The following is a 13,013-nucleotide window of genomic DNA, read 5'->3' as shown; positions in this document are numbered from 1 at the left end:
TCTATGCTGAATTTTCCCTTCAATCTCCAGCCATGGGAAACCTCACTGTGACAACAGACTCCCTGCAGATCAAACCAAATCACAGATTGCCCTTCTAACTATAGCAAATGTTTGCATTTAAATGTGAAATGCTATGTGTGTAGCATCCACACACGAAAGCATTAGTCTGGCTCAGATCACTTCCCACATACTTTGCAGCTACCATCCAAGTATCGACTTCAGGTTCAAAAAGGAACCCAGAGGAGAATGAATTTGGACCTATTAGGCAACTGTGACGTTTAATCTTCATTGAATGCACGACCTCTGAGTGTTTGTGTGTTTCTGCGCTTGACTGATTGCCTCTTTGGTGAAAAGATTTGTCACTCAGCAGGAGAGAGCATGGTTAAAACACAGACACACCAAATTAAGGCAAATTCAGTTGTGATGGCAAGAAAAATGAAAAAATGGGACAAAGAGTGTGTGCTGCAGGTTATAGATAGCATGTACTTAACGGAAGAGTGTTTGGGTTGTTGATATGATGAGAAAGGTTGAATGTCTGAATTGAAAATGAAAGAGTGTGAGAACACATCACAATGCGTTTGTTTGTGTGAATGTGCCTAAGTGTGGTTTCTAATGTTGACTGACAGTATTATATTGTGGAGTGACAAGATTAAACACACAACAAAAACCTTTAACAGCCAAGGGTCTGTGTGTCTGAGTTAAAGCCAAAATTGTTCAAGAAAAGATAACTCAATACCTAGCAATATCTTGCTAATGTTTCAAACAAGATGTAGGGAATGAGCACTTCAATGTTTGTATAGATAGATAGATAGATAAGTGAAAATACAGTAGGTAAGGAAATACTGAAAGGTCAAAAATGTAAATACATTTCTAATATTTTTATTAACATGAACATGAAATAATCCAAACATACAAATAAATCAAAGCTAATTAGTCCACAAATTAAGTTATGGGTAAAACATTGGAACCATTAGAAGTATTTATACTTCAGGAAAAGTGGTAAATCCCTTGTGGAAAAGCATTTCTGGCAATAAAGACATTTTCTTTGTCACATGCATCATTAAGATGTGATTTTGATCCATTCTTCCACTCAAACTGTCTTCAAATCTTAAAGGTTTTAGTTTCCTGCCTACACACTCTGACCTTCAGTTATTTCCATAGATGTTTAAATGGCCACAAGACAATTGATTTACTGTTTAACTTCCTTTATCTGAAATGGAGAATCATTCTTCCTCCAAACATGGTTCTTGTAATGACCTCCCAATAGTTCACCTTTGGCTCATCTGACTAGATTATCCTACCATAAATTCAATGGCTTGAAAAATCTTCTGAAGTGAAAACTATATTGGTCATGTCATGAACATATAACATCCAAAATGAAATTGACAATCCAATCCCTAAATACTAACATGAACCCTGGCTGTATTGCTATCGATTTATTGAAAAAAGGCAGCCATTTGTAAACATGGCAAGAACACCAGTAGTGTAGCAGTCACTCAAAACAAGGTTAGATATAGTATTGACCTGAAGTAGCTTCTCTGATTATTCTTATTCTAAACCCACATATTGTTCCTTCTGATTGCAAAGTTAATTTTTTTTACAAACACATACAGTAGCCCATCTGTTACTCACTTATCTCTAAAGTTTGCTAATCATATTAACTTTTTTAAATCCTCAAATGATCTCATCTTCTTACACATAAAATCAGTGAGCACAAACTAAGAGAGGGGGCAAGTCATTATCTTTAAACCATCATCTTTAAACCATCATTATCTTTAAACCAAACCAAATTAATTAATTTTATACCCCGAATGGGATCAGCAAATAAGGTTTCCAAGATGTTTTTCTTTTTTAAATTAGATTTTCAAAAAGAGGAAGAGAGGGTTAATGTGAGAAATTTAACCCAGGGTTTTCAAATTGCACAACTATGATTCAAACTCATAAAATTATGCCTAATTTTTTGGGAAGGAATAAAATTGTGAACCCTTATCATTTGTATCATGTTTTTTTTTTTATTTTTAAAAGTAAGATAAAACAACCAGCTAAGTCAAAAACTGCATTTAAAATCACTGAGCATACTGTTTATATTCCAATCAGTTTTGAAACCAACACCTATTCATGAACCCTTAGATCAAAGTCCAATCAGACAGTTTTACCTTCATATCTAGTGGACAATAATAAAGCAGTAAAGTCTGTTTAAAGTTCACTGTTCAATGTTGTCGGAAGACTATTATATTCTCTTTTAGTTTTGTTTCAGGTGCTTTTACAAAAGACAGTCTTTTCTGCCCTCTACTGGTGAATAATGTAATTCAACTTAAATAACCAAAGAAAATATCTTCCTTTTCTTCTTAACTAATTAATCTAATAACAGTAAAATATATTATTTCTTATCTGATTGAATTTTTTATTCTAATCCGCATTTGTGTGGTAAATCTGAGATGTTGTAATCAACAAAGGAGCTGGTTAGACGTGTCAGCATCCAATAAGGCAGCGGTAAATCAATGACAGTCACAGTTAATACTGTACATGCCTCGTCAAATATATTTGCAACACTAATTTGTTTCACATATTATCTTCCTGTTGATGGTTTTCCAGGCAAGAAAGAGTCAAAAGGCAGACATGGCAATAAGTTCTGTTCTGCCTCTGATCAGCTCTATAAAAACTTCTGAAAAAGCCTTTTCTCATGTAAATTTCTCAGATTAGTTCCTATATGTGTGCGGCGGGTTGAAGGGGTGGGGGAAAGGATCTTAAAAGGACAAAAGAGGTTGTGCTAAAGAGGGGCACAGATGAGAAGACCAGCAAAAGGATAAGAGGAAGTGGGGTAGAGGGAGAGAAGAGTAGAAACGAAATGAAGGAAAGAGGGCAGAAAAAAGTGGAACCCTTTACTGAAGGCCTCATATTACGAGATTCTCCATTTTTACCTCCATGGATACCGAGAGGCCTCCATCTTTATTTATGTTCTCCTACTTTTAATCCTTTTACCCCTTTGCAATTTCCCTCTATAGCTTTATTCTCCTCTCTCCTTTCACTATGCATCCTCATCCTCTGATCTTTTCTGCCCAAGTCTCAAACCTTTCTCCTGCTTTTATTTCACCTCTTACACTTTAGTTTTACACTGCAGCTATTGAAGGAAACGTTTTGATGTAAGTAATAAGTATTCCTTTCTTTTGCTTTCAAGCAGAGTCTTTACACCCTGTCATAGCGCTGGATTTTCTACTTTATATTTATAGCTCCCTCCCTTGTGTATTCTCCAGCAGTGATTAATGAGGAAGGTGCTGCTTCAGACTGATCCTTCAAGGCTTTCCTCCCAGCTGACCTCTTTCTGCGTCAGGAGTCCTCTCCGGCTTTTCCTCCCGTCTCATGTGTCCGCTCCCCCATCTCCACCTGTCTCCACCCTGGGAATCTGCTGGTCTTTGTCCCCACCACGTCGCTCCTGTCTATTTCTGCTTTTTATCTGCCCCTCTCTGTCTTTGCTCTCTCTGACAGGTCTCATGCTTTAAGTAGCTGTGACAACAAAGAGCAGATTCACTCGTAATGCTTTGTTAAGTTTAAAAAGTGATTTTTTTTTTTTAAGATAGCCCAATATTGATTTTAATAGTTTCACACAGAGATCTGTGCCGCATCGAAAATAACGGACGCTTAGTTTTGGAGGCTTTTTTTTTTCCACGTGTAAAAAGCTCTTCTGGAATTTAAAATATTTTTTCTACATTACTACAAGCACTCCCAACATTCAACAAGAGAGCAGAAGCTGTTTATTTTGATTGCTCATCATATGTTGCAAACTGTATTTTTCGGATAACTTGTTTGCAGTTAAGCAACGTTTCATTTTCTTTGGCTGTTTTGATAATAATACACCTACAGACAGCACACCCAACACTCAGACAGGACTTTTGTTGTTGCTCCGTTTGTGGAGCAACAAAAGGCAGATGTGGCTTCAACTAGCATGTGTTGAACTTGCACCCGGAATGAAATGGGATCAATCTTTTAGCAACAAATGATAAACCAATAAGAATGAGGCAGATGCATCTGCACTGGACGTGACAACCGAAAACCATGTATGTCGGTTTCTTTTACTTTGTCTTTTTCTCAGACAGAGGAATATCATTAACTCATGTAGAAATGCTGCCATGTGAAAATGTTTCTGCTGATAGCAGATCAGGTATGATTTAAGTGATAAATAATAGGTTTTCCCTCCACCACCACCCTGGTGGATGACATCCCACTCTTTCTATCCTTGAACACATTCTCAATAATCCTCATAAAAAGCAGCTGTCAGACTCATCCAAAGCCTCAGGAGCGCTCAACTGTCTGTATTCAACCCGACGACGTCACTGGTGATTAAGCCTGTTGATGTGTTGAGTTAAAGCTCTGACTGGATTCCACTTCTGCTTTGAGGTGCATGAGATGGAGTTTGACATCCTTCAAGAAAGGTAAACCACTGTGTAAGTACTGATATGCCTCAGAACATTTTAGATTTTTACACTCAATCTTTAAAAAATAAAGGTGCTGTTTTGGAAATTTTAGCTTTTCAATGTCTTATCTGTATTTGCTCTGTGAGAAATTTTGTTTATATATATATATATATATATATATATATATATATATAAACTATTCCAGTAATTAGCATCATGGGTTTCATTAAGTTTATTTGAAACGCATCAACTCGCAATGCATGTCATCTCGCAACCTATTCTCACTCCTTATTTGTCAGAACATGTGCGCTTTAAAAAGAAAATATCCATTTAACGAACAAAAATATGTAAGATTAAACAAACTGATGTTTAGATTTGTAACTTTTAGTTGAAAATAACAGTGTGCCACTGAAGCTAAAATAAGAGCATAACTATCTCTATTACTTGGATTATATAAGATCCAAATAATGCAAACAGTTTGGATCATATGAGTGTTTGTTACTGTTTTTGTTTTTGTTTTGTAACTGTTTTAGAAATTGCTGAACCAGTAACAAAGTATCTCAAACTACTTAACAGCCAGTTTTAGACATTTTTGTTAGAAATGATGTGCAGGATTCTGCCTAATGCTACAAAATGAAGTTGCTTAACTGTTGTGTCCAAATTTAATGAGACTGATAAATGAAAAGGTTCTCTTTATAATGCATTTGAGGATCAATATCTTAATGTAAGCCTTGCTTTGATTGACAAAAGATTTTCCAAAATGCCTAAATAGGTAATGAAAGAGTTGAGAGTTAATCCTGAAGCCAAATGGACAGATTGTTGTTAGCAGAACCAAACCCACTGGGTGGCTAGAGGTCTTTTTCTTGCTGGTCACTGTCCATTTGTGAGGACAGAATGGTAATCCCTTTAAATGAAAAGAGTGTCCTTTTCTTTCTTTAGGGGTTTAAAAGTGATAATCCTTTAAAAGTAAACCTTCTCCAGTTCCCTTTCTCTCTGTTCAATTTAGAAAGTCTACTGTAATCTGCTTTTATTTTGCCACAGGGTTTTCATACAGTCATTGTAAGTAGACCTAGAAGTTTGTAAATAATGGACAGAGTGAATTTAAGTGACTGAATGAAAATGTCTTTTTTTAACCAATAGAAGCACAGAAGAAGAATTTAGGTGAACACAGAAGGAAATTACGTTTTTTTTTTTTTTGGTTCATAATGAAATACAAGGAATACATTGTAAGTAACCCAAACATGACGGGGAATAAAAAAGCTTGGGGATAGAAAGAGAAATGAAAGAAGAAGTATGTGTGAACCGACATACCAAACCACACAGGATATTAAGCCAGTGGTCGGCAGGAGGAGAGGATTTTTATGGAGAGCTGAAGTGGCTAAATAAGACATGCTCACACACACATACAAACCTCAGGAAAGCAAATCTCCCACTAGGAGCCAAAGTGGTTTTAACCTCTGACTTTGTGACCCCGTCTTAGTTACTTTGCAGAAGGCTTAGTTGCTGCAAAACCATCGGATACTTGTGGTAAAGTTGTAGCAGGGGAGTGATTATGTGTTGTCAAGCTTTCTGCCTGAATTAAGTTTGGTTGTTGTAAACTTCACAACAGTAGCGTCGCATTTTAAACTGAATTTATTTTGCATTATCACTCTTCTGGGACTAATGGAAATTTTGCAGGTGCTCATCTATGTGGGCTTTGTCCAGTGTGAGACGCACAATGCAGTCAGTCATTTTCTAACAGGTAAAGGTCTTGTTAAATAAAAATGATTTTCCATTTGCTTATTTCTCTAAAGAAAAAACAGTTATCAGTTAATAGATAAATATTACTGTAACGTGTTAAATTTTATCCTAGTTTCTACCCATTTATTCATTATTTGAAATATGTCTGACAAAAAATTACACTTTCAGAACATGAAATTAACAAGTTTGCTGGTTTTAAGACTAGTTCATAAAATGGGCCAGTATATTATAAAAGAATGATTATTGATAATATCCTTAAAAAGAGTTGATTGATAGTGCCTTGCAAAAGTATTCACACCTCTTAGGTGTTTTTACATCTTGTCACACAACAAACACAAAATAACAGCATTTTCTTAGGATTTTACATGATGGACTAACAGAAATCAGTGTGTAATTGTAAAGTGGAAGGATAATTATACATGGTATATAAAGTGTTTTCCAAATATAAGTGAGAATAACATAGCTGTTCACCTAAGGAAGAACAAAATTATTTGAAGAAAACCTATCTAAAGTGAGCATTGTAGGGAAAACAGTGTCTCTTGAATTTGGCAGAAGGTCTTATGGTCAGAAGAAACAAAAATTGACTGAAATGGCAAAAAAGAGAAAGAAAATTCTATGTGTTCTCTGCAGTGAAACATGGTGATGGCAGCATCATGCTTGTGGGAATGTTTTTCTTCATCGGGGACAGGGTCAGAGTTGGTTGTAAGATGAATGGAGTTAAATACATGAGAGTCTTTGGGGAAATCTGTGTGACGGTTGCATGGATTTCTGACTGTAGAAGATTAATCTTCCAGCAGTCTGACCCCAAATATTCAGCCTGCTACAATTAATGACTCAGTCTACAGCTAAATCTAATTTAGAGTCTGTAGCTTGAAATAAACTATTCACAGAGATTTTCCATTTAATATATCAGAGTTTCTGCTGTTTTGTAAATATTTGTAATGGTCTATCACATTGCAATAAAGTTTTGGATTTTACTGTCACAAGAAGGGAAAACGTACAAATTTCCAAGTGACAACAGCAAAGATCCCATCCTTCTGACATTTATGTTCCAAATGATCAAATATAAGGCTATTTATAACGTTAAACTTTTTTGTGTTATTGAAGTTTTCCTCATATGAATAAACATCTGCGTATGAGCATGCAGAGTTTTCTTTTCTTATTGACGTAGGTTTCAATAAATTGGCAGCAGGAACAGAGAGGTTAAGGGTAAAGCAGAGTGGTTTCAGTGAATCCTCTTGAGACAAACCCCTTCACCTCTCTGACTTCTTCCACTGCTCCGTCTTTCTTTGTATGCCTGCTCAGAGATTGATTTTCTCTGCTCTTTGCAAAGCACACATACTGGCCGAAACTCATGTTGCGCTCTGAGTCCTTATTTCATTATAGGTGAGCAGAGTTTCACTACATTTTGAAATCAGCTATTTGAATAAAAAAAAAAAACACATCACCTGTTTGTCACCTGCATGTTAACATTTTTAGCAAGTCTGGAGATTATGGCAAACATTTTATACGTATACTGTAACAAAACTCTATAAACCAAAAACAAAGTGAATAAAAGATGTTTTTAAATTTTTGATTTATACCCTGCTCTATAATAAGACTTTCAATGGGTGATTAAGTCGAGGACATGATTATTTCCTGGGTTTGAAAGGAACAGAAGTTTGAACGGCGCTAACACATGTGCTGCAGCCATGAATTTTCCACAGATGTTCCTCTGGGTTGACATCAGAGAGTGCAAATGTCAGAAGCGTTCATTCCTGACATCTTCTTCTGAATTTACTGCGAGTGGGGGTGTATGCGGTTAGGACTCACTGCTAGCTTTCCTAATGAACTTTGGTGCTTTTATTTACTTGTTAAAAATGCAGATAAATAAATGTATTTTTTTGTACAGAACAAAAAAAAAGTAGCTGTCAAAATGCCTCACTTTGCTTTCAGTAAAGAAATGCAGCAATTCCTGGACTGCATTCTAGTGTTGAAAAAGAATATTTCAATCGTTCTTGTATAGAAATAAACTCATCTGATTTTAAAACTGGACTCTTACCATCTCAGATGCTGTTTCTGATTTTCACAATTTAACATAAAAAACTAAACCAAAACTTGAGTAAAAATTACATATGCTTGTGTCTTTTTATTTTTTTTACTGTTGGGGTGTACATTTTTAAAAATATTACATGATAAATTTCACTATCATTGTGCGATCTTTGCTGCTTTCAGCACACTCCACTCCCAGGTGCATTCAGAAAAAGAAAGAAAAGGGGAAATAAAGGGAAACGCGTTTGTAGGTATGTGAGAGGATTAGCTGCTTCAGCCAAGGCTAATCTGTGAGTCCCCGGGGAGTCTGTGGAGCCCACCACTGGTCTGCATTTGTGGAATGAGTTGTACACACTAAATGTGTGTGTATGTGCTGCAGCCAAGCCCAGCTGCCTCTTTGCTTGCTCCATTGACTTATGATTAAGACTTATAACCGGAGAGTTAAAAACCGTCAGTGTGGATGAGTGTTTTCACATGTACGTAATTTTGTGCAGGTGTGGCTCTTTTCCAGGGTCAACAACTGTGTGTCTGCCTTATTAAACATAGCATGGTGGTATTGTTAGCATAAAATAAAATGTAATTATTGAATAATTTTGGTTTTCTGTTACTTGCGAGGCTTTTTCCTGCTGACCCCGTTTTCACACAACCATTTCATCGCGTTAGCGAGTGAGAGATATTAATCTTTGGCAACCTGGGTTGGCCCTTCATTTAATTCTCAAACTGGCTTAGGTATAGCATAAAAGACTCTTTAGGCTGCAAACAATGTCATATTTGAACTTTTGGTTGTGTATGAAGATTGCACCAGTAGAAGAGAAATCTATTGTAAAATGGCTTTCTATAAATCCATCACTAGACATAGCAAATGTATTGCCTGAACTTTAGTATATAATTGGGGCAATAAAAATGTTCAATCAACATAAAAACATTCAAAATGCTTTGCTTATTCACATGTAAGCAGCCACATGCCTGATCAGAAGAGAGTGATGTTGATTTATCTGTATTAAGGAATACTTAACTCGGTGGTTTCCATGGCGTCTTATAGGGATAAAATGTCTTTAAGGTGACTGAGAGAAAACAAGTACTTACTTTTTGATACTAACCCGGTGACTGCCTACCCTGACTGTACATACCTGGTGAAAACTCACCAGGATTAGACAAAACAAACTCAATTATAAAAGTGAAATATAATTCAAAATGAATTATTTATAAGCAAATAATAAAGGCTAACTTAACTCAAGAAGATGTATTATCAAAGTGTTTTTAATCAAATAAGACCTGAGTAAGTTAGGAAATATAGACAATCACTATATGCAAAAAATGTTTATATAAAAACATGGATCCTGTAACTTTGCTTACATTACTGCAAAATACCAACATTCCAGGGCTGAGTTTCTCTATCATTTTAAAATCACTTTAAAACAGTACATAGTTAATGTAAAAATGACAAACAAGTGAATCCTAATTCCTTTTATTGTAGAATATTATTAATTTATTCTTATTTAATGTGTGTCTAGAAGTTATAAAGGCCTTTAGGGCTCCCTCAGGGCTGCTGATGGGAAGGTTGCTCTCCATCTCTGTGTGTGTTTGTGTATTAAAGACTGTGTTTGTGTATGTTTGGTTCAGCTTCAGGGAGCCATTTTTGCAAAGCCAAACCAAGGATTAGGACAAGGCGCCGCATGGAAATAGGAAATTAGCCTGAGGGTCGAAGACGGGTTTTAGTGTGTGTGTTTGTCTGTGAGTGTGTATAAGTGCAGGGAAAATAATGTAGTTCAAGTGTGAGGGGGGGCACTCAATTCAATTGGTATGTTAAAAAAATGAAAAAGGAAAATGAAAGATTAAAGCAGAGTCGTTGTTGTCCTGCATAAAATAGGAAAAGTTTTGATGTAGTCACACATATTAAGGATCAGCAACAAGCTGCAAACCCCTGGCAGAGGCTCAAAGAAAAGTCCTCAGTCATTTTATCTCACTGTACTGAGATAGTTTTTTCCTCAAATTTTTTATTCTCTTAGCAAATGAAGTTATTTATTTTTTTGCTGTGTATATCCAACTTCTGAAAATGATTCAGTTTATAACAAAATCAGTGTTTAACAAAGTCATTATTATTCCTATTTTGGTGCTTTTTAAACTAAGGAATCGTTGACTGTGAAGGGTTCATTAGCAGTGCATGATGTTTTACATTTAGACATTTTGAAAATACTTATTTGGCATGTTTAGGAGATATATTATTCAATCTTTCTGAATTATTTTATGGAGCATGAGATTTTGTTTGTGTTGTTTTTCTTTTGTGTTTATGCTTCGATAATTTCCTTGTGGTGTATCGGCAGTCAGCAGGTCTCGTCATCTTCACTTCATTTCCCTGTGTTCACTATTGTCAGAATAGTGAGCAAAGAATAGTAACAAGTGACTAAAATTCTTCCTCTTTAGTTTCTTAGAATATTTTTGTGTACTGTTCCTTTTACCATATAGTTTGAAGATCTTATGAGTGTTAGTTCAGCTCCCTCTGTGTTGAAGAGCCTTTGCCTTTGGCTAAGCGCATGTTCACCACAGGATTCTCTTTGTACATAGACCAGCTATGGATAGATAGCAAAGATGCCTCTTTAAAAGACAATCTTGCTGCAAGCCATGATTTGAACTTGCCCAGGTTATTACAGCACAACATTGGTCATATTAAATGCTGAATAACAAAACACTCAGGCAAGGCTGGTCAAAGGACCAATATAAGTCCTGCATAATTTCTCTGCCACATTTAGTTTCATAAAAATGTCTCTGTCTGTTTTTATTTAGGTTTTTACAGCTCAAAAAGTGTGTATTTTGGGCATGCCGTGGTGGCGTAGGGGTTAGCGCGACCCATATTTGGAGGCCTTGAGTCCTCGACGCGGCTGTCGCGGGTTCGACTCCCGGACCCGACGATATTTGCCACATGTCTTCCCCCCTCTCCTTCCCAGTTTCCTGTTAGCCTACTGTCATATAAGGGACACTAGAGCCCACAAAAGACCTCCTGGACGGGTAAAAAAATGTGTATTTTAAAAATTTTATTTAGTTTGGTGTTCATTAACTCAAACCGGCTCTTGTCTTTCAGATAAAATCCAACCCAACAAGTTAGAAAACAGATGTAAGGGTAGAAACCTCAGAAAGTGAAGAAGTCACAGGCCTGAATCAGCTGCCTTCTACAGCGTTAGCCTCCTCGTAGAGTGGAAGAAGAGATGAAGTGATAATACATGGTTTGTGTGATCAGCCAGCCACAGGTTTTCTCAGTGATAACAAGACTTAAAAATAATTTCTGACCAGAAGAGTTAGAAGGTGAGATAAATGCACATTTTAAGTTTGAAGCATTCCACTGCAACATCATGGCTACTCAGAGTTCGTCTCGTCTGCTAGTTACTGAGTCCAAGGAATGAGTCCAGCTTCAGATTGTACTGTGACTCTGATGGAATGCTATTAACAGCTAGCTGTTATGTTTGCCACACAAATATTGAAAGTAATTTTATTCTTAGATGTAAAATTTGCTAATAATGACTTTAATGGGACTCCACAGAACTCGAGCATGAACCTGTGAGCTCCTTCAACGTTTCTGTGTTTAGTCTTTACTTTGTTACACACTGAATTTATGTCGCAGCAATAAATCAACAAATCCACATCTTTATCCAAAAATTGCATTATTATTTAAAGATGATATAATAAGATTAATGTACGATGAATTTATGTTTGTTTTTCCACATGAGCACCTTATCTCCATCTCTGCACTTAAGCTTAATTTGTAACAGACGTGAGTAAAAGTTGAGCAGATGGAGAGCATTTCGTGGTTGCAGGCACCTTTGATTTGTGTGCCTCAGTGAGAGCAAGTGGCCGTAAACTATGCAAACTATGTCATTTTTTAGTCCTGTGGCATTTAATTAATCACTCAGGCTTCAGAGAGGGGATTAAATAAGCTTAATTTACAAGAGGAAGATGTTACAGGCCAGGTTGGGTTGTGAGTTACGGTAGATGTAATAAAAAAAGCCAGACTTAAAGCTGGGTGGAGGTGGGCGGGTGGAGGCTGTAAGGGGGATTAAAGAGGTGGTCTGTGCTTCATCAACAGTGGCAGAATAATAGGAATCATCGCATCGTCAGAGAAAACAAATGCATATTTACACAATTAGAACCTTCTATAAGAGCAGATTTATGTTTTTGCGGCTAAAGCGGCTCATTAAATTGCACACTCATGTTTAGGAGGTTCAACCGCTGTCGTTAAATATAACGCTGGAGCTTATTCTGCTTAAACCACTTATTGGAACACCTTCGTTTGTGTTTATGGAACCTCGGAGCCATAAATTAAAAGTTTAAGCTACTCTGTATCAGATCTAGACTTCAAAAGGACAGTTACACCAGATGTGCGTCCAAGTTGTTTCTCAGCCAAGTTTTATTGCAAAGTTCCGAGAACAGTGTGTTTGATAACGGTTTTTAAAACGGCCGCCTGTATATTAAACCAGGATTTTCTTGTCAGTTCAGGTTTTTCTTAAGATAAAAATCAGCTTGTGGGAAGGTATAGAACCAATTCAACATTATCATGTATTTCACAATACAACGATAGAAATGTTTTTTTGTTATTGGTTTAACTTTATTTATGTAAATGAGGACAATTTTTCCTTCTAATTGTACAAAAATATTACAGTGATTAAAACACCTTGGATAAAACTGCCAGATGAAAAGAGAGACAGTAACATGAGAACCACAATAAAAAAACTTATTTTTCTTTGTGCAAAACAAATGTCTTAAAAGATTTCACAAACTGTGGGAGAGAAAGGAGAAGGTTATACCAAATGAAATAAATAAATAAAAAAAGGAGAGGGG

The sequence above is a fragment of the Xiphophorus couchianus genome, chromosome 1 (assembly GCF_001444195.1).
Source record: "Xiphophorus couchianus chromosome 1, X_couchianus-1.0, whole genome shotgun sequence".
Taxonomy (NCBI): Eukaryota; Metazoa; Chordata; class Actinopteri; order Cyprinodontiformes; family Poeciliidae; genus Xiphophorus; species Xiphophorus couchianus.
This window is presented reverse-complemented; position numbering follows the sequence as displayed.